The sequence below is a fragment of the Manduca sexta genome, chromosome 18 (genome assembly GCF_014839805.1).
Source record: "Manduca sexta isolate Smith_Timp_Sample1 chromosome 18, JHU_Msex_v1.0, whole genome shotgun sequence".
NCBI lineage: Eukaryota > Metazoa > Arthropoda > Insecta > Lepidoptera > Sphingidae > Manduca > Manduca sexta.
The window spans coordinates 5,924,220-5,944,577 of record NC_051132.1 but is presented as its reverse complement, the minus strand read 5'-3'; the positions used below and the strand labels follow the sequence as shown (position 1 = coordinate 5,944,577).

The 20,358-nt window shown below is 32.8% G+C and overlaps 1 non-coding gene across 1 annotated transcript in view; it reads left to right on the top strand.

Moving 5' to 3' along the window:
- Positions 1-8,251, top strand: part of LOC115450375 — a 38,271-nt gene extending 30,020 nt beyond the window's left edge. Inside the window, exons 3-5 of the transcript XR_005112562.1 lie at positions 3,032-3,224; positions 6,192-6,442; positions 7,746-8,251. This is a non-coding gene — a transcript (uncharacterized LOC115450375). The remainder of the gene's footprint in view (positions 1-3,031; positions 3,225-6,191; positions 6,443-7,745) is intronic.
- Positions 8,252-20,358: the final 12,107 nt, after the last annotated feature.

Sequence of the window (20,358 nt, the reverse complement as noted above, 5' to 3'; positions counted from 1 at the left end):
TGTATGTCGTAAGTTATTTTATTTATTTTGCTGGTGGTAGGCTATATTTCATATACGCCTGGATAGCAACCACCATGCGCTGGTTATTAAAGCAATAGTGCTCCACGTACGTGTGTTGCGTTCCCGATCAGTCTGTGTATATCCAGTTCCAGTCGGCTGGCATAATTGTGTCGACTTCCGAAGGGGAATCATCAATCGTCGTGCATTGAGGTCACCGTACAAGTATAAAAAAAATGCATTTCACACAATTCATATACAAGACGGACTTTATGCAGTAGGCATTCTCTCCCAGGGCCCTTATTCTGTATGATAGTGTTAACGCGTAACGCGGCCGTGTCATGTTATCTTCGAGAAATGTGTGTGGAATGGTATTCTGTAAGCCAAATTTCTATAGTCCTAAACATGATGCGTTGTGTTACGTGCTTGTTACGCACTGTCAAAATAACGTGCGGGATATAAGGCCCAGGCAACCTCAAGGCAGTGCAGAAATTAGCAATCATCTATATACTTTAATCAATATAATTTTTCCTTCAAATATTTTTTGGATATAGTTATATACGACCCTTTTTGCGTAATTATACAAATTTTAAACTTTTAAATGTACGTAAAAAATTGTTTTCATTTAACGTTTTAGTTTTCAGTTTATTTTAATTCCCGAAATTGACAGGATGAAGCCTATCAGAAAACAATATTTTCATACATATTCAATGAAAATATAATTGTTTTCTGACACGCTGTTTAATTAAAATATGTTTTTTCGCACTTTAATACTGAAATAAAATAAATATTTAACTACTTTTACCGTCAGGCTTTTTGTTTAATAAAAACTGTTATTATTTACGTACAATGTAGTCTCAGGGTGACTGTCTCGCTGGCGTAGTTGTAATTGTACAAGATATAAGTACGACTACTGCGCTTAGGTCCTGGGTTCGAATCCAGGGTCAGGCCAAAATAATAGTGACTAGGTTTTTCCGTCTTTTAAATTACTCAGTGGCTGCTGAAACTTGGCAGTGTGATACCCCTATGTTTCGGTAGACACGTAAAACCAATAGTCCTGTGCCTGATATCTCTCCAGTCATGTGGGATTGCCGTCCCACCGAACTATAAGAATAAAGGAACAAAGAGTGCACCTGTGAATTGCGCAAGCACTTGTGCACTATATCTCCTGCGTAACTAGCTGATCTCCGTTGAGATTGGCCGCCATGGCCGAAATTTGGTTAGGAAGGAATTAATCTCAGAGTTGCTTATAGACTAGTGCATTTGGTCGGTGCATTGCGGGATACCAGGTTCAAGTCCCTAGTTGAGGAAAACTATTTGAATTTTTAATATGATTTTATGAAAACTAGAGACCATTCGTAAAAATAAGTAAAAAAAAATCTGTAAGGAAAAATGTATTACGCTAACTAGGTATTGGAGTAAGACAATGGTAGGTAGGAAATTATTTATATTAGATTACATCATTATCAAATTTAATTTATAAAATAGACAAGTCAATACTTATGTCCAAATTAAAATAATTTGATATTACCTTTGAATCAGACATTAAAATAAAAACATAAATATGAACAAAAAATGTATACTTTATTTCGATCAGGGAGCATAAAATCACAGTACTATTAATAAATAATTTCTTACTAAAAATTATTCATTAATCGCTTCATCGTTCCAAATCTTATCGATTCGATTAAAATGAGATCAACAATCATATGCCATAAATGTATATTGAAAAGCCACAAAAAACTAATCAAACTTCAATTTTAACTATACACATCCGGCGGCCTCGCTCGCTCCCCGCGCCTCTCATACTCGCATTCCAAACCATTTTTAATCGATTACTGTTCAAACTTTCATTGGTACCGGACACGAATCTGACACCCATCGGCTTTCGAGCGGCTCTAATGATCTTGCCAATTTATTTTTACCATTGTACTTCAGATAATGAACTCTATGACGATGGAAGTAGAGTCACAAAACGCTTGATTGTATTATGTTGCATGAGGAAACTTTTAAATTGTTTTTGCAATTCTACTCACCTAGTATGTGAGATTTGCACGGAATTGTTCTTATACAAATGTTTACACGAACCCGCATATTAAATATTGTTCGATTTGTCGACATGAAAATGTTCGTGTAATTAATTTTGTGTGTAAGTAAATTAATTATACGTAAGTTTTCATCCGTTTAACGTATTTATAATGGTACCGGAAAATCTAAGATTTTTCTTTATTTTTAAATCTTATTTTATGTTTCATACATTTACTCTACGGTTTGAATTTAGCTTTTTAAACAGTAAAATATTTTTTAATCGATATTATAAAGATGTGAACAACAGCAAACATGTGTGTCAGATTTAAGAGATTTAACAGAAAATTCGATCAACAGTTTAAATATTTACAAGTGCAAAAAACTAAAACTGTCATGGCGAAATTCAAATGAATGGAATCTATGCAAAAATCTATGCAAATTCAGAATACTAACCCGGTTATCAGACTTCGCGAAATATCCATGACAATCCCGCTTTTGAAATAAAGTTAACATGACGTATGTCATACGACACCCCGTTCTGATGAAATGTGAATATAAAACATATTGTTGTATTGCTAGTGAAACTGACTTTTTCTCGTTGAAACGAATTTGAATTTTGAATTAGTGTTTCGAATTTCGATACGCTGCTCTGAGTATCATAGCTTCTGTCTGCGATAGGAATATAATATAAAATTTTAATTTATTGCATATTGTAATATATCCTTTGTTCTCGAATTTTATTATTCTGAACAGCATTTGTGAATACAATATATTGTCAGCAATACAGACATTGAAAGACAAAAACAACAAAAGTAAAAAACGTAAGGAAATTGTCGACTATAATTTATACTCAAAATAGATTAGCTTGGAATATCTCGGGTCTATGACATGACCCACAGATATGTGTGAATTCATCAATTATTTAACCAGAAGCGTCAATCCCTTAGTTCAAAAAACTATCAATCAGTCACTAATAAATTAATATTTTCTTTTTTAAAAATTCCAGGACGCAGACACAAAAAGAAGGTGCTCCAAGTGATCGTACCATTGCTGTTTGGCATGAAGTCTGCCGGGGCAGTCATATTCGCGTTTACCTTGGTAGCCGTACTTACGATAAAGGCATTCGTTGCCAGCAAGATGGCGCTCCTGGTGACAGTCGGCATGGCCATGAAGAAACTCTACGATTCTTATAGTAGCGGGTAAGTCTGATATCGTGGTGGGGTCTTTAATTTTTTTTTTATCTGAATTGACGAGACCTGATTGTATATAAAGACTTAGTACGAGCATCAATGTGTAACAAGGCTAAATGAATGTTGAAATATTTCATGACAAAATTAAAAATCTAATCACAAATACTTTTATTATGCATCTATTGACAGTTTAAAAAAAAACATATAAAGCTTTTTATGTGAATAAGAATGACAAGGGATATAACAGTCTCATCAAATGATTATATTAATAATTCAAACCCTTTCACTGAAAAATACCAAGAGCAGCCTCGTTACAAATTGATGACTTCGTATATAAAAATACATTTATATTTTTAAACACATATTATTCTTGGAACGAACAACAAAAATATCGAGACATTATCAGTACCTACTTATGAAAATGTATCTAATAGCACTAGCCGTTGCCTGCTGCTCCGCTTCCATGAAAGATCTGGAGAGCGCTTAAAATTTTCTTAGCATATTCTACAACTTAAAGAAAATACATGCCAAACAAGTTTAATTGTTTTCACTATGGCCTTTTAATTAATTTCTGAATACTCATTATGCGATGTTTCGCTTCTACAAACGATTTTACATTATATTCGATTTATCTATAACTATATTGTAAACTGGAAAGTTTGTTTGAACGCGCATATCTCACGAACTACAAAACCCATTTTTTTTTCACTACGAGCAAGGTATATTACTCTTGAGTAACTATAGGCTATTTTCTATTATATTTCTTTCTATTATATATTTTATTTTCACGCTGCTGGAATCGCAGGCAAAAGCTATTTAATAATAAATTTACCTGCCAGGGTAGTTATTTAGAATAAAGTCAGATCTATTCTTTTTAGGGGGGCATATAAGTCTTTTTTGCAATTTCGGGCGTTCTAGTCGAAGGATAGATATGATAGCCCTGTAACAAAGTAGGAGATTTTTTGACTTTTGTCAAATTTTTCCTTTGAATAGAACGCCCGTAATTGCAAAAAGAAGGATTCACTCCTATAGACGGAATAAGGCCCTGACCTTAGTCATGTTTAATAGAACATGCATTATAACAAGAATAAATCTTAATAGTTTGAAACTAAACAGGAATTGTATGTGTTTAATCTACTGTGACATTTTTAACAGACTTTGATTTATTGACTGCGACGTATTGATATGCACGCGGCACTTGTAAGTACTATTTCGTAGTTTATATCACATAAAATTCACTTAAAAATAGCTATAGTAACTATAATAATATAAATGTTTGTAATTATGAGCAATGATACCCAGTAATTTGTCTATATAGATAATTTCATTCATGAAGACGCGCCCCGCTACTTATTCAGCGTGGGTTTTGCGGGGTAAGGGGACTGATCCAAGCACTTTTCTCGATGCTATCAATCGTAGTATGCATGAGCACTTATGCAGCCTATGCACACTATAAACGATGAGGGCAAGTAGTAGGGCGCGTCTTTGTGGATGAAATGATCTATACATGTTATTTATTTATTGTTGTCTCGTAGAAGCATGAAGCGATATTTCATAGCACAATAAATGATCCCAACTCTGAAGTGTTACAAAATTAAATGGAGTTTTCAAATTAAAATTTGCTTACATTTGTGCACAACAGACATATTGAAGTCGATTGACTTATGACTATATTATTACGTTAAACGATATAAAAAATATAGCAAAATATAAATTCAAAGTCAAATAAAAAACATTTCTGTACGATCAAAAAATTATACCCCATTTCAACATTTATTTAAATATTTTATACATTATAAATTCGCACGAAGCGTTAAAATATTTATATAATTAATAGTTAATATGGATTCGGCGCATCAGAACTGTAAAAAATCCAATTTCAAATGAGAAAAATACACGTTGCTGTTAACTTGCAAACACTGTTTACTATAAAATCGGTTTTATCGAAAAGTTTTTACGTTTGCAATCGAACAAGATCCCGTGGGACCGAACTCAATTTCAGAGAAAATACCCCATTTGCCAAACCATTGCGTGTGGAAACTCTTTTACCATACCAAGTAATAACAGTCAACGAACTAAATATCACTTTTGTTTGAAAATATTTTCATGACAATTTGCAACTGTTATTTATAAGGAATTATATTTGACTATGAAATTTTCTACCTAATTTGAATGGACCAACATACTTATGATTTTAAATACACTGCAAATTCAAACCAAAATCAAATGATAAACATTTTATTATGATCAAAAAATTTCAACCCATTTCAACATTAATTAAATGATTTAAAATTATAAGTTCGCTCGAAGCCTTGAAATATATACACAATTACTAAATCGAAAAATCTATCAACCGTAAATATTTCTAAGCACATAAAATATGTAGGCCTAAGTGGATGATCTCAGCATGACTGACTCCTCAAAGTTAGACAAAATAAATTGTAACAGCAACTATACGTTTCGTTGAATATTAATTATAGGCTCCAAAAATTTGTCGTTTGCAATTCAAATATGAAATCAAAGTCGGAGACACTTTCTGTATCACAATGGGCTTAAATGAAATTAGATAAAATTTTGAGACGTCGCGGGACTTATCAACATTGTCAGATTGTATTGAGATTTCACCCGCAGTTTGACTCTGTTGATTAACTGAGATGAAATTTCGTACTTCAAGTGTGTTAAAGAAATTTCTGAAGTCTTTGTATGATTAAAAGAAACATGAGTGCATATTTGATTTAAAATAATATACAAACAATGAATCAAAAATAAAAATGTTAATGTCAACAACAAAAACACAACTTCGAATCATACCTGGATTGACAACATTACTGAGACTGCTATTTGACAAACCAATTGACCGATTCTATCTCTATTCTGATCAAAGACATATATGTCTAGGATTATATTTAATGACAATTAAATGTTAATTACATACAATACTTACATCGGCGAATAACATAAAATTTTGTATTACAGCGTCGGTTTACACAACCACCCGTACCTTTACTCGCAATACCCGATCGATTTCCCAAGCGCCTCATCGCACGCATACTCCGTTAGCGGAGTGAGCTCACAGTTCGCGTCACCAGAGATGTATAACCCAACCGCATTGGGAACACACGCGCACTCGCACGAAATACTCCAAAATGACGCCAGCGCTCAGCAGTCGCAACAGGCAACGACACTGCAACTCGTAAACGCAACGCGAGCCGCGGAGAGATGGGACGGTAAGTCGAAACTGCAGAAATTCTTCGAACCACTCATAAATGGGTTCAAAAGTATTATAAATCCAATAGCAAACGTGGTGTACGACGCAATGCCAGCGACCTTCCGAGGCCTTAATGCTGAAGTTTCCACGACAGCCAACTACGAAGAGCCAGTCGAAGAATTAGAAATCAAACGTCCGAGAGAAATACTCATCCCACAGCCAAGGAATTTCGCGCAACGAAAAATGGCTAACAGAAAGCCTAGGCCCAAAAAATTTAATGACGTCAAAGTTAGTCTCAATAGGCTAAAGTATAATAAAGACCTAAATGATTATGTTAAGACTAAAAAGTATAAATTTAACTATCCAAGAACCTATTATTATCCTAGAATTAAATACTATGTCAACCCTAATATGTTTTATAAATCTAATAGCAGTAGACTTGTACCATACAGAAGAGAGGGCTTAAATTCAAATAACATTATCATAGCAAGTGAAACTGAATGGAAACCTATTGTAACGTATAACCACACTGCACATGATAATGATACTAAAGTACGTAAAAACCACTTCCGTCGCAAACCACATAATAAGAAACGTCGTAGAATGCGCAGAAAAAATAGGAAGGGGCCTAGATTTACTTTCCGTAATGCGACAAATATTATTACGAGTAGAACTGAGAATACGACTAGCGATATTAGAGCATGAAGGTTCGATGAAGATAAAAAGGCTTTTTTTTGTATTATGTAATGGAGTTTAATTCGGTTTTAAGAGGTACAGGCTAATAATATTATGTTAGGTGTGGCCCAAGTCGTTAATACTTAGTTCAAGCTATGAAAAGCTGAATAAGTTTTCGTACATAGGTCTTAATAATATTGTAGCTGCATTTACATAAGCATTTGTATTTTAGTATATTTTGGTGGTGGTTTGTATAATTTAGTTTAGTAAGAAGGATTTGTAATGATTATGGGTGTATTTTTGTAAATATCAATAAAGAATTTTGAAGGAATTTAGCTCTCGAATGTTCTTAATGATATCTTAATTAGTAGTACTTGTAATAATTTTATTGATATTTATGTATACTAAATTAATAGAATTCAAGGTTATATGGACAGATTAATGAGATAGCCGAATTAATACAGAAAATCGCTTCATTTATTTAGTTGTACACATTTTTCGTGAAACTCAAACACTACTCTTACAATGGACTGTAGTTTGAGAGCTAAATTCCCAACATTCTAAAGAGCCAACGTATGCTGGCTCTCGTGAATGGACAAATTATTTTGATATTTGCAACGTATTTACATATTGATTATGTTATGCAGGCTACCGCAGACGTCCAATGTATTATGGAACCTCGCGCGCTACTTCAGAGTCCTATTCGGCCTTCCGACACCGCCGCTGACCCCTGCCCACACAATGACCATGCCAATGTACGTAATGCCTCAGATGTACGAACAGGTCACAGTAACTGTACCGCCGGCAACGTAACAAAATTGGACATATGACTGTTTCAAGGATCAAGTGACGATTGTAAACAAACAGCTAAATGTCAGGTCGTCACGTTTTCTTGATCCGTGCGTGTGATAAAATGTGATGACCTGGCATTTAGCTAGCTAACTCGCAGTGTTTTAGCTTAATTGGCTATTTCACTAATGTTTTACTGAATTAAATTTTAAACCAGATGATAAAATGCAGCGAGTTATCCCACCCCTTAAGACTGATTCTTCTTTCTAACAGCGCGAGCCCGTCGACTTTGTTAAGTAATTTATTGTTAATTATAAGTAAGGATTATTTATTCAGCACATAGTGGAATAAAATATTAATTTGAGTGTTTGTTTTATTTGTGAGAAAACATCCCGCGGGAGTAGTTTCAGAATGAACGCAGTCTGATGTTAAACAAGTTATTGCTAAACTAAAAGTAAATTAGAAACGCAATTTCTACCCACACTCGCCTTAATAAATAATGTAAATACGATGGTCCGTATGTTTATTGCTGGATACTGTGAGACGGAGTTGAGAAGTTGCTCTTTAAATTAGAGTGAATCTTGTACGAACAAAGCCGCGCTTGCTTCTAAAAGTTCGTGCAATATATAATGAGAACAACTGCGACAAACCTTCATCTAGTTGAGGTCGTTGCTCACTACGAATCAAAAGTTATTTAAGAATTATATAGCAATTCCATTGGGTTTTGTAGAGAAATCTGAATGCCTTGAAACGAAAAAGATAATATTTTATACATTAAAACTCAGTTATTAAAAGATTTTATTTACATTAACAAAACGAATGAACGGTATATTGACTCTTATAGTATTCTTCGAGGTCCACCAGGTGCGAGAGTTTCTCGTTACGTTGTTTAGGACCGTATTTATAAATAAATTTCATCTTTGAGTACGATTTCAATAAAATTTAATACACTTTTAATAAATCAAGCTTAAACTGGTATTTAAGAGCGTGTTCTCAACTGAGTCGGCACTGTTACATAAATAAAAGTAAGCTATCAAAATGCGTAACATATTGACTTAATGTCATTTGTGGTGATATAATATCGGTTTATCAAAGCGACTATCTTAAGATGCCGCACTGAGAGTGAAATTGAGTTGCATTTACTAATATCGCCCTTAGTTATTTAAAAATTAGGTCTATTCTACATATAATAATAATAATAATATCAGCCCTGTATTATATACTTGCCCACTGCTGAGCACGGGCCTCCTCTACTACTGAGAGGGATTAGGCCTTAGTCCACCACGCTGGCCTAGTGCGGATTGGTAGACTTCACACACCTTCGAAATTCCCATAAGAACTTCTCAGATGTGCAGGTTTCCTCACGATGTTTTCCTTCACCGTTAAAGCGAACGATAATTCACAAAGAATACACACATGATTTTAGAAAAGTCAGAGGTGTGTGCCCTTGGGATTTGAACCTGCGGACATTCGTCTCGGCAGTCCGTTCCACACCCAACTAGGCTATCGCCGCTTATTATTCTACATCCCTATCTCATAAACAAATTAAAGCACTCACACATCTTTCGAGGCGCGGCGCCGCTCCGCAAGGAACCATCTTAAATCAAATGCTGATGTAAATTCTCCATTTTGTTGAATTATTCCGAGCACTTTGCCTTTTGTTAAGCCAGATGAAAGTTTTAAATCTCGTGAAAGGGAAAGGAGTTTTTTTTATTCGTTTCATTGCCAGAGGGAATTAAACATTTTTAGGTAAAGTTTTGTAGTTGGAATTAGAACAGGTCATAATTTTCTTACGTGCCCTTTATTGTTATAAATTTGTTTGAATAAGAAATTGTTCGGTTTAAAACTTTAAGGTAAATTGTATTTCAGTTAGTTTTAATCTGATAATCCTAATGTATATATTATGCTGAAATTCCAAAATGACATTCTTAAGTCGTAAAACACATTAAAATTTGAGAAACCTTTACAATTCACCCTTAAGCCGAAATGAAATAAAATTTTGTACTAAGATCTGGATTCCTTATCACTCCTTCTATATTCTCATATTATCGCCACAGTACCTACTGGACATACTAAGATTTAACATTTCATGTATCATGATGGCGAGCGCAAAGGAATACCAAAAAATACTTTGTAATTCAAGGTGTTGGATAGTTCATGAGCGGTCGTATCCCTTACCATCAGGCGCACGGCAAGCTGATCTCATCATTCAAAATAATAAAAAATAAAATTGACTTCGCGTGTATTCAACATTAAAAGTTCGTTACCTAAAAGCATCAAGAATTCTAAAAAATATAAATAAATTACACATTATCACATATCCAATATGTATATAAAAGTTTAGCCTGTAATCCGCGCCTGACGTCTACGCAAGGCACAATCACACAAGATTGACTTAAGCCTACGTGAATACATAATATATGGATTCTTCAAGAAAGTTTCGAACTTAAAGCTTTTATACTCCCATTTTAGGTAGTAGATAATTCATATTTTATTATCAACTGTTAGTTATTAACTTAGTTTTAGATGCATAAAATAATTATTTGCTGATGCGTAAAAAGTTGTTTATAACACTTCATTATAACCCCACTGTACCTGATGGTAAGTGGAGTGGGATCTAATAGGATGTCGACTGACGAGAGATGATTAATAATATCAGCCCTGTATTATATACTTGCCCACTGCTGAGCACGGGCCTCCTCTACTACTGAGAGGGATTAGGCCTTAGTCCACCACGCTGGCCTAGTGTGGATTGGTAGACTTCACACACATTCGAAATTCCTATAGAGAACTTCTCAGATGTGCAGGTTTCCTCACGATGTTTTCCTTCACCGTTAAAGCGAACGATAAATTCACAAAGAATACACACATGATTTTAGATAAGTCAGAGGTGTGTGCCCTTAGGATTTGAACCTACGGACATTCGTCTTGGCAGTCCGTTCCACACCCAACCAGGCTTTCGCCGCTTAGAGAGATGATTACCCCTCGTCATTCAACACAATTTTACTGGCCTGTTTTTTTTTTTTTCACTCGCTCAGTGCCTTTGGCGGCATATTTTAAGTCTGCATCAGGCGGCTAAATGCCACGCTACGCCAATGGTTGAGCAAGATTTTTGATTTCTAAAAACAGCTCTCTCCATTTTTATTTGATATGTCGAACTTTCGCCGGCTAAAATATTTCGTACCCTGTGAAGTTACTTTGGTAAGGAAGCGTCCATTAATAATGGATTATTGTCTGATAGATCCTCATCCTTTACGTAAGTTTTAAGTCCTTAAAAATATCACATTTCAAACGATAAAATAAAACAACAAAACTTTGTTATTTTAAAATTTACTAACAAAGTAAAATTTTCAATTATTTACAGTGATTGATTCTGTCGAAAGCGTACTCAGTTAATTGTATTCAAGGGAAGGTAACAATGAATAGGTAAAATTCTATATTCGAATTCTTGTTAACGATTAATTTCTAGATACAATGAAAGTATATTCAGATATAAAACGAATTTGTTTAACTAAATGTATTATAATTTATAAGCGAGGGTATTAACAAGAATCTCTAAATTTACGGCTGATATTAATTAAAATAAGCAATAAATCAAATTAAATAGCTTCATTCTAAATTTAAACATTATAATTTGTACCAATTTTTTTAATAAGAAAATGTTGACCTATTTATTGAAGATCAAAATTCAAGTAATAGAAGTTACTGTTTAGTGATGTAAGTCATCTTATTTGATAATAAATGTCTATAATTTCGTGTACAGTCAGCCACAAATATAACTGAAAAATTCAAATCTTCAAATTTACGCATTGAGTTAAATTGTAACATTTTGTTTTCTTTGTGTAAATCAAAACAAACCTCTCCTTTTATTTATGTGAAGAAAAAGTTAAGATAAGAAATCAAAAGTGTAGTGTGATTTGAAATATTTAATACATTTAGCTATTTATGGGAGTGACTGTACTTTAAACAAACTTAATAATATTCAATTAATACAAAAAGACTAGTACTTAGTTAACTTAAAATAAATTCTAAACTCCATTAGCTGGATTTTTGTATTGTTCCATTCCTGACTCTAAATGCCTGTTCCAGTCCTGCAAGTCTTCATGGTCAGTGTAGAGAAGATGCGGATCGGTGAACACTTGGTAGGTGACGTCCTTTTTAAGCTTTAAAATAATTTATATTACAAATATATAAATAATAATCATAGACAAAACACAAATTAGCGATGTAGCCAGTGTAACTTCTGGATATAAAAGACTTAACTTCTCATGTCTAAGGATAGCGAGCGCAGTGCACTGCGCATCTGATATTTCCATACCAAACAAAACTTTGTAATTCAAGGTATTGGATAGGGTTTTTACTGTTCATGGGCGTTCGTATTGCTTACCATGAGGCGTTTTTCTACTCAATGTCAGCACGGTTAATGTGGCGGATATGGCGATATGCTCGCTCCCTGTCACATCATGGAACTCAATATGCACGGCGAAAAGTAGGAGCACCATTTACATTTCTGCCCACCCCTCCAGGATAAAAGGCGTGATTGTGTGTACAAAATACATTTTTTTTATTATACCCTGCCATTAAACGTATTATTAAACCATTTATATAGTTTTACTCGTACACCGTCCTTATTATAGTGTATAGTATTGAGACACATTGATTAATATGGCATGCGAAATTAATTAGAGAACTGAACTTATCCACAAAAATATTGCATTGTTAGATAATTATTAAAAAAAATTAGGCATATATAAATTGGACTGCGGATCTATGAGGTCACCTTGTGTTACTGATCCCAATTAGAAACAATCCATGCACAAACAAAATATATAATATATTTCACAAGTCATATCAATACACGTTGTTCGAAATAAAATAATAATATCAGCCCTGTATTATATACTATCCCACTGATGGGCACGGGCCTCCTCTACTAAAAGGGATAAAGCCTTAGACTACCATGGTGGCTTAGTGCGGATTGGTAGACTTCACACACCCTTAAAATTTCTATAGAGAACTCAAGTATGCTGGGATCCTCACGATGTTTTCCTCCGCCGTTAAAGCGAGCGATAATTCACAATCGAATACTATATAATTTTCGAAAAGTCTGAAGAGTGTGCTCTTGGGATTTGAACCTGTGCACACACGTCTCGGTAGTCCGTTCCATACTCAGGGCTATCGCCACTCTTGTTCGAAAGTGGTTACTCATTTAGAGAATCAGTAACTAGCATTGTCTTTATTAGATTTAGAAACTTAGTAAACTTAACCTTAAATAAAATAAAATACTTTATTTATTATGTAGGCAAACAAAGTTGCTTATGATACGTCAAAATAATTTATAAGAATAGTTATTATTATTTCTGAATAACATTCAAGATCACTTATATAACTACGGACATTTTAAATCTAAAACTTATATAGACAAACCTGACACGTAAACCCCATACAACACAAACTCAATCAAAGCTCTGCGCAGTTACGTAGTAAGTGGTCGACACACAATGCTTCTCGGAAGGCGCATGGTTATCTAGTTTAGTCAATAAGAAACTCTGTAGAACTAAAACGAACTATTATAACTCTTATACCTAATTTATATAAGGTTTGTTATGGAGTGGTTTATTAATCGAATTAGGTCTGAGTATTACTTTGTGATATTTACAAATATTTAGAAAGAATCCATTATTTGATTAATATTAAGAATCTGTTTCGCAATTTCCTAGGAAATACTATTTGTCGCATAAATTTATTAGCCGACCAAAGACAAAAGTAATTATAATCTATGCTGATAAATAAACGGTAATAATATGAGTACATTAGTTGTTTTATACGATAACTGACAAACAAAATTTACTTTACACTTGTGAAACAGGCCCTTATTATTATTTAAAAACCGTGATATACAGCTTCTTCGATGTAATATTAAAAAAGGTACTTACGATTAATAGGTTTATTTCGCTTGAAATTAAATTCTCATATGATATATTGGCTTCGATCAAATACAAACTCCTTACTCATGACACCTTATAGAGACGACTGATCGATTTTTATGCGAATCTAGACTCTAATGGTTCCGGGCACTGGAGCAAACGGACTAAGAGTATTTTATACGCTTTTCTTTCTGTTATAATATGTGAAATAGTCTGCGGGAATTCTCGAGGGGATTCCATCAACTAATTGTTATCGTTACGTTATCTTCCACAGGTGAAAATTTTAATGAAACCACATTAATTCAGTACTCATTAATTCATTTACCTACATCTTATCTTGAATATTTAAATTCCGATTTTATATGTTGCTTGATTTTATTTGTTTTGATAATTATAGTTTATTATTTATACAGTTACAAATACACAGATTTGTATGTTTATTTAATAGTAGGTAGTATTTATTTCAAAAGTAGAAGGTTATTAAAGTGTCTTTAAATACGCCGCTCTGGATGTACTTATCATTTTTATATTAATATTTAAATTAGTGTAATCCTATAATTGGCAAAGAATTTTTTTCGTAATTAAGCTGTTGAATGTCCAACTAAAATAAAAAATAAAAAAAATCTTATTTAGCTTACATTGACACAATGGTCAATATTTCAGATGTAAAGCGAGAGGCTAGGGGTTCAAGAAAAATCTGGAAGCTGTAGAACCTATCTCCTAAATCCTCAAATTCATAACACATGTGTGACTTTTCAATGTTATTGACAACAGATCTCTTTTACCCAAATAATATCCTTAAAACAAATTAAAAACGTTTGTAATATCGAGACCGATAGAGGATTTCATCCAGAATCCGATAAAAGGAGTTGACACGTCATACCATATCGAACCGCGGGGGAATTCGATTTATTTTCAATCCGAACCCTTCGCGCCGAGTAAGATTCATTGTTCTCATAAAAAGGACATTGGGGATGTATGATGCTTTATGTTTTTGACACCTGTATTTATTTATAAGAGAAACTATTTTCTTATCCCTAAAATATGTATCCACATAATCATTGAAATAAATAGAATTTTGGAGGATTGCTTTGGGTTGATAGGATTTTGAAAATAAAGTTCTGTTGTAGTAGAGATCTTTTAGCTCTAAAAAGGCTCTGTAATCCAACAATACATACGAAATTGGATTTTAAGTGAAAATTCAAAGGTCATATATCGTTTTATAGCAAATCAAGTACATTACTGACTGAACCTTAAAAGGGCTCACTGTTTAGAAGTTTATAAGTATTGATGATACAGTTTATTATTCATCGAGAATACTCAAGATACAGTATTTACTTATAATATTTTTTATGTGGTGATTTAAAAACGCTATGCATAATTTATTGAATTATTATTAAATCTAGAATATCTTATTTCTTTCGTTTAGTGCAAAATAAATTACAGTATTATTTATATGTTTACTCCAGTTTCTATTTATATTGGGCTACAATCTTCTCCATCTCATCCAGATACAAAAACTTGGCTCTTAAAAACCTTATATGCAATAAATTGTATTTGAAATAATACTGAAATCCTAAAGCGACGTAAACACAAACATGTGTCACATACAAGCTTGTTTTTTACCAAAAATAACTAGCATACAAGCAGCAGATAAACTTAATAAAATTACCCCCATACATCACAGATATATCTTATTTGACATTTATGTTCCGATATGACAATATTTTCTTACTACTTCTTGCGTGTCATTGGTCCCCGCTTCCCCTTTTATTTACGACTTTTCTCACTAATGCTTCGTGTAGTGTTATATGCATGAATACTTTTTACGAGTATCGGAATTTCGTGAGCCCCGCCTAGCGTGCATGTATTGCCACTTTTAGTTTTTATTGACGGATTATTTTCCAAGGCGAATTAATACAACCTTTCTAACAATATTTCGTAAGCGAAGATAAACAGCTTTAAGAAAAATATTTTTCTGGCTGTCTGGTAAAATAACTGGGTATACTTTATGATATTTAATAATAAGCGACTGCGACTCTCCATATTTATTGAATGCAATATTTTTTATAGTCCATAAGACTAGGTACAATCTTACAAAGCTTGTATTAAGTACATGCAATCACGAGGTGACCAACGATAAATTTTGAAGCACCTTGGCTAACTATAAGTATATTTTGCTGGACATATTTTATATCCGCCCGTATAGCGATCACCGTAGACAAGGTGTGTCGCGTTCCGGGATCAGTCTGTGTATATCTGGTTCCAACAGGCCGACATAATTGTGTCGACTGCCGCGGGGTAATCATCTCTCGTTAGTCGACATTCTATTGGACCCTACTCAACTTACCATCAGGTGTAGTGTGCTCACTTTGCCGTGCGAGTTAAAACAAAAGAAAAAAAGTACCTGCTTACCCCGAATGAACCCGGAACGCGACTTATCTTTACGAGCCACTATGGTCGATTTCCTTTATATACGATGTAATACAAGATGGAAGTGGCCCTTAGAAGTAAGATATTTACCAACTGAAGCAACGTTTGCGCTGTTAATCACTCATACGATATAATTACTTACTGAATCAGCTATTTTCAAACACGTAAACCTTTATTCTTTACAGGGTAATTTGGCAAACCATCAAATCCAATAGATGAAGTTCCAAAAAATAAAACGAATGTAAAAACTTAGTAGTTATTAATAAAAACTTTGTTAGAGTATGTGTTTATTATTCTTAAATGATATAACCTGTCTATAATCGAATCATTTAATCCATAAATAATTGTTAGTACATTAATACGAATAAATTAATATTTATTATGAGACAAAATGCTGTGTTATGTATTAAATGCGAAACCAGCATGACGTTAGTAAAGTACATCTTAAACATAAATAAATAAATAAATACGTGCTATTTACATTTTATTTATCGGTATGTACTTATGTATTATGGTATAATAGTTGACAAAATATTTTTATTGTCAGTTCTTGGACAGAAGCGTCTTTTAAATACAGTTTATAATAGACTTCGATGTCCTTGTTTCATAATATTTATCCATCTATTATCATTATTCCCCTTCTTTATTTCTCTTGATTGTGATAATTCAGATAATACTGCAAACTATATTAAATTTTTTGCATTATCCATTTCAAAGATACGTTGGATTTAGTTTTCTTGTTGTTATATTTTTCTCCAAAATTCCATAATTTATCAACTTTTATACCATTCAATAATTGCACTATTTTTAACGTATACAGTTGTACTATATTTTACAGTTTTTAGATCGTCACATGCAGTGGTTAAACATTCAAAATCATTAGTTTTCTAAATACTGTAAAACGAACAGCTCAACATACTATTGGTTGTACCTTCTTCTATTTGTCTACAATGGGCGTCAAAATGGATGCAAATGTTTAAATTAAATCTTTTTGTGCCATTTTAACATTTATTATATAGTGCCATAACGTCAAAAATAGTGCAATATTATTTATTGTTCATTAGTTGAGGTAAATCCGCTGTTACTCCTTCGTGTCCCATTCACCGCGTGATTAGTCCTTTTTGATGATAGCCTGTAAAGTATATGAATTTAGGTTCTTTTCCATTATTGATAACTATCTTATTCCAACATACGTTCATATTTTAAGTAACGATTATCAATTCTATTACTTTTAGCGGTATACAGTATTTAAAATTTCAACAGAACCATTCTAGTATTAATAATTATTATTTTCTTAGTTTGTGATTAAAATAGTTAATTTATTTTCCTATCATTTCTAAAGTGCTATGAAAATAAATTGAGGGTCCGACCTAAATGATTCACAATTGCTAACTATAACAATCTATAACAACCAACCATACTAATAGATCACTATATAACAGTAAAATTTTAAGTTTAGCTCATATTACGGAACTTATAAATTGCATCTTTCGGAAATGTATTACTACCACTTTCGTAATAGTACAACATTTCATATTACATTAGTAAAATCTACTGAATGTTAAATTTCCTAAAAAATCTCTAAGTAGACGGATGCCAGCAGAGTATACCGATCCCAGGTGTATTCTTGATTTAAGGCTGAAGAAGCGTGAGTGAGTGTGAATAATTTCCCCTTGTGGGTAAACTCAAACCCAAGCGGCGTATTAATATTCCGAAGCGTTCTTTTTTTTGGTCACGTTCCGCGTGCTTAAGTGAGAGAATTTTGTAAAATATAGCGACAGGAAGAACTTAAAAGGTCGATCGTAAATTTTGAAAATAAAAATATTATACGTTTTGCATAGGCCAAGAATTATTTGATAAATTGGGCTAGTGCCAACTGACTTCGTTTATGGATGATGTCTGACTACAGAAGAAGAAGCGAAGTATGGATTTAGGTATTTCGGGCTGTACAATATAATTCCAAAAGAAAAAAATATTTACGATTCGAATTGAATATAATCCAGAGAAAACGATATATTTAGAGAAGTTAAAAAAATATTTGGAAAAAATATCGTGTAGTTGTTTACTAAAAATTCGATCTAAACTGTCTCTATCATACTAACTATAACAATATTATTATATTGCAAATTTTAAATTCCAAATAGCACACAGTTAGACGTATGTTTTACTCATTCTACTCGTTTTATAGATCCTTTGGTGCCTTAAAAGAACTAGGTAGATACTAAAGGCAGACGTGTACACTTTAACATTAATAAATTTGGTACGTGCTTCATATACATGAGCCTTATTAAAACACGATGTCTCTAAAAAGATTTTAGCTTCAGACATTTGAATAATACAATGCACACGTAGGAAGTTTCTTAACATCACATCTAAAAAAAGGGAAGTTAAAATAACGGTAGAGATGAAGCGTGAATATGAAATAAACTAGTAATAATGCTATATGGGAACATTAATGATTCTATTTTCGCCAAAAAATACGTTTTGTTTCCACTAAGTGTAATTTCTTATATTATTAATATAAATGCGAAAGGTTGTGAAAGATTTCTAATGTTTGTAAGAATAAAATGCAGAAACAGCGCAACAGATTTGAATGAAATTTGGTAGTTTTATTTTACACATATGCTAGTTTTATTTCGGTAATTTGCTTCCATGGAAAGTAATTGAATGTTTTAATCTGATTTTAAAATAGATGGCGCTAGCGTCTTACTAGTGACGTTATAAAACGTTACAGTGATTTATGGACTTCTGTAGCAGGAAAGGAAGCAATATATTATCGTTTCCAATACATATGTATGACAAATCTATTATGTGTTCTGAAAAATTGTAGCTAGTGTAACTACTGGACATAATAAGACTTATCATCTCATATCTCAGGGTGGCGAGCGCAGTAGAATACTAAACAATACTTTGTAATTCAAATTGTTGGGTGGAGGTGTTTCAGCTGTTTATGAGCGGTCGTATCGCTTACCATCAGGCGAACGACAAACTATTCTCGTCATTCAAAGCAATAAAAAAATCTTCCAGACATATGCTGTAACATAATTTTAACAAATGCTAATGTTAGACTTAATTCCTATAATAATAAAAACTATAACTTAAAATTAAACATTTACTCAGCTTAATCTATAAGCCGTCTATTGTTAATGTATACTAAAATCTGAGACTTAAACTTCTACAAAACATCTAATAGACAAGAGAACTTGTTAACTCCCGATGACTTTATACATGATTTAAACTTGTAAGTAACTACAATTAAGATTTGCATGTTGTTGGTTTGAAATTTCACGTATTGAGACGTTAGAAGTTTCATAGAAAGTAGCCTACAACCTTCTTAGGGTCAACTATACAAACCTACGGTACATTATCTTTGTCTAACTCCAACGGTTTAGGCAGCGTACGCCAAGATAGCAATTTTTTTCGACTTACTTGATATGTATCGTTATATTATGACCAAATTACACAAAGTCATTATAAATTGTAGCCTATGTGTTATTCTGATGTATAACCAATATAACTGTAAAGTTTTATCCAAATCCGTTCAGAGGGTTTTTTTCGTGAAAGAGGAACAAACATACATACATACAAACATCTATCCTCACAAACTTCGCATTTATAACATTAGTAGGATTCAAAATTGTCAGTAGCTACAATTAGGATTTGCATGTTGTTGGTTCTAAATCTTACGTCTTGAGTCGTTAGAAGTAATATAACATGAGTCCTCTTTGTACCTACATCGTCGTTTATCACAATATTTTATAAGTAATTATCAAAACCTTTACATTAAAACATAATTATGTAACGTTTCCATTGTGATTTAGTTATTTAAATAACTCTATTTGCGATTCTAAGTTAAACATAATGATTTCCTTTAATACAATTTATATATATTATATTTATTTCAATTGCCACCATAATTTGAATCGAGGACGGGAGATTAGTGATAAATGTATAAAAAACTTGCACAAAAGTAGTTCAGAATATCAGTTTGGTATAAATGAACATGTTTGTTATTAATAAAATAAATTGTGAATTACGTCAATCAATATATTTCATATTATTATAACGAATAAAATTAAGATAAGAATACGGAAATGCAATTATATTTTTG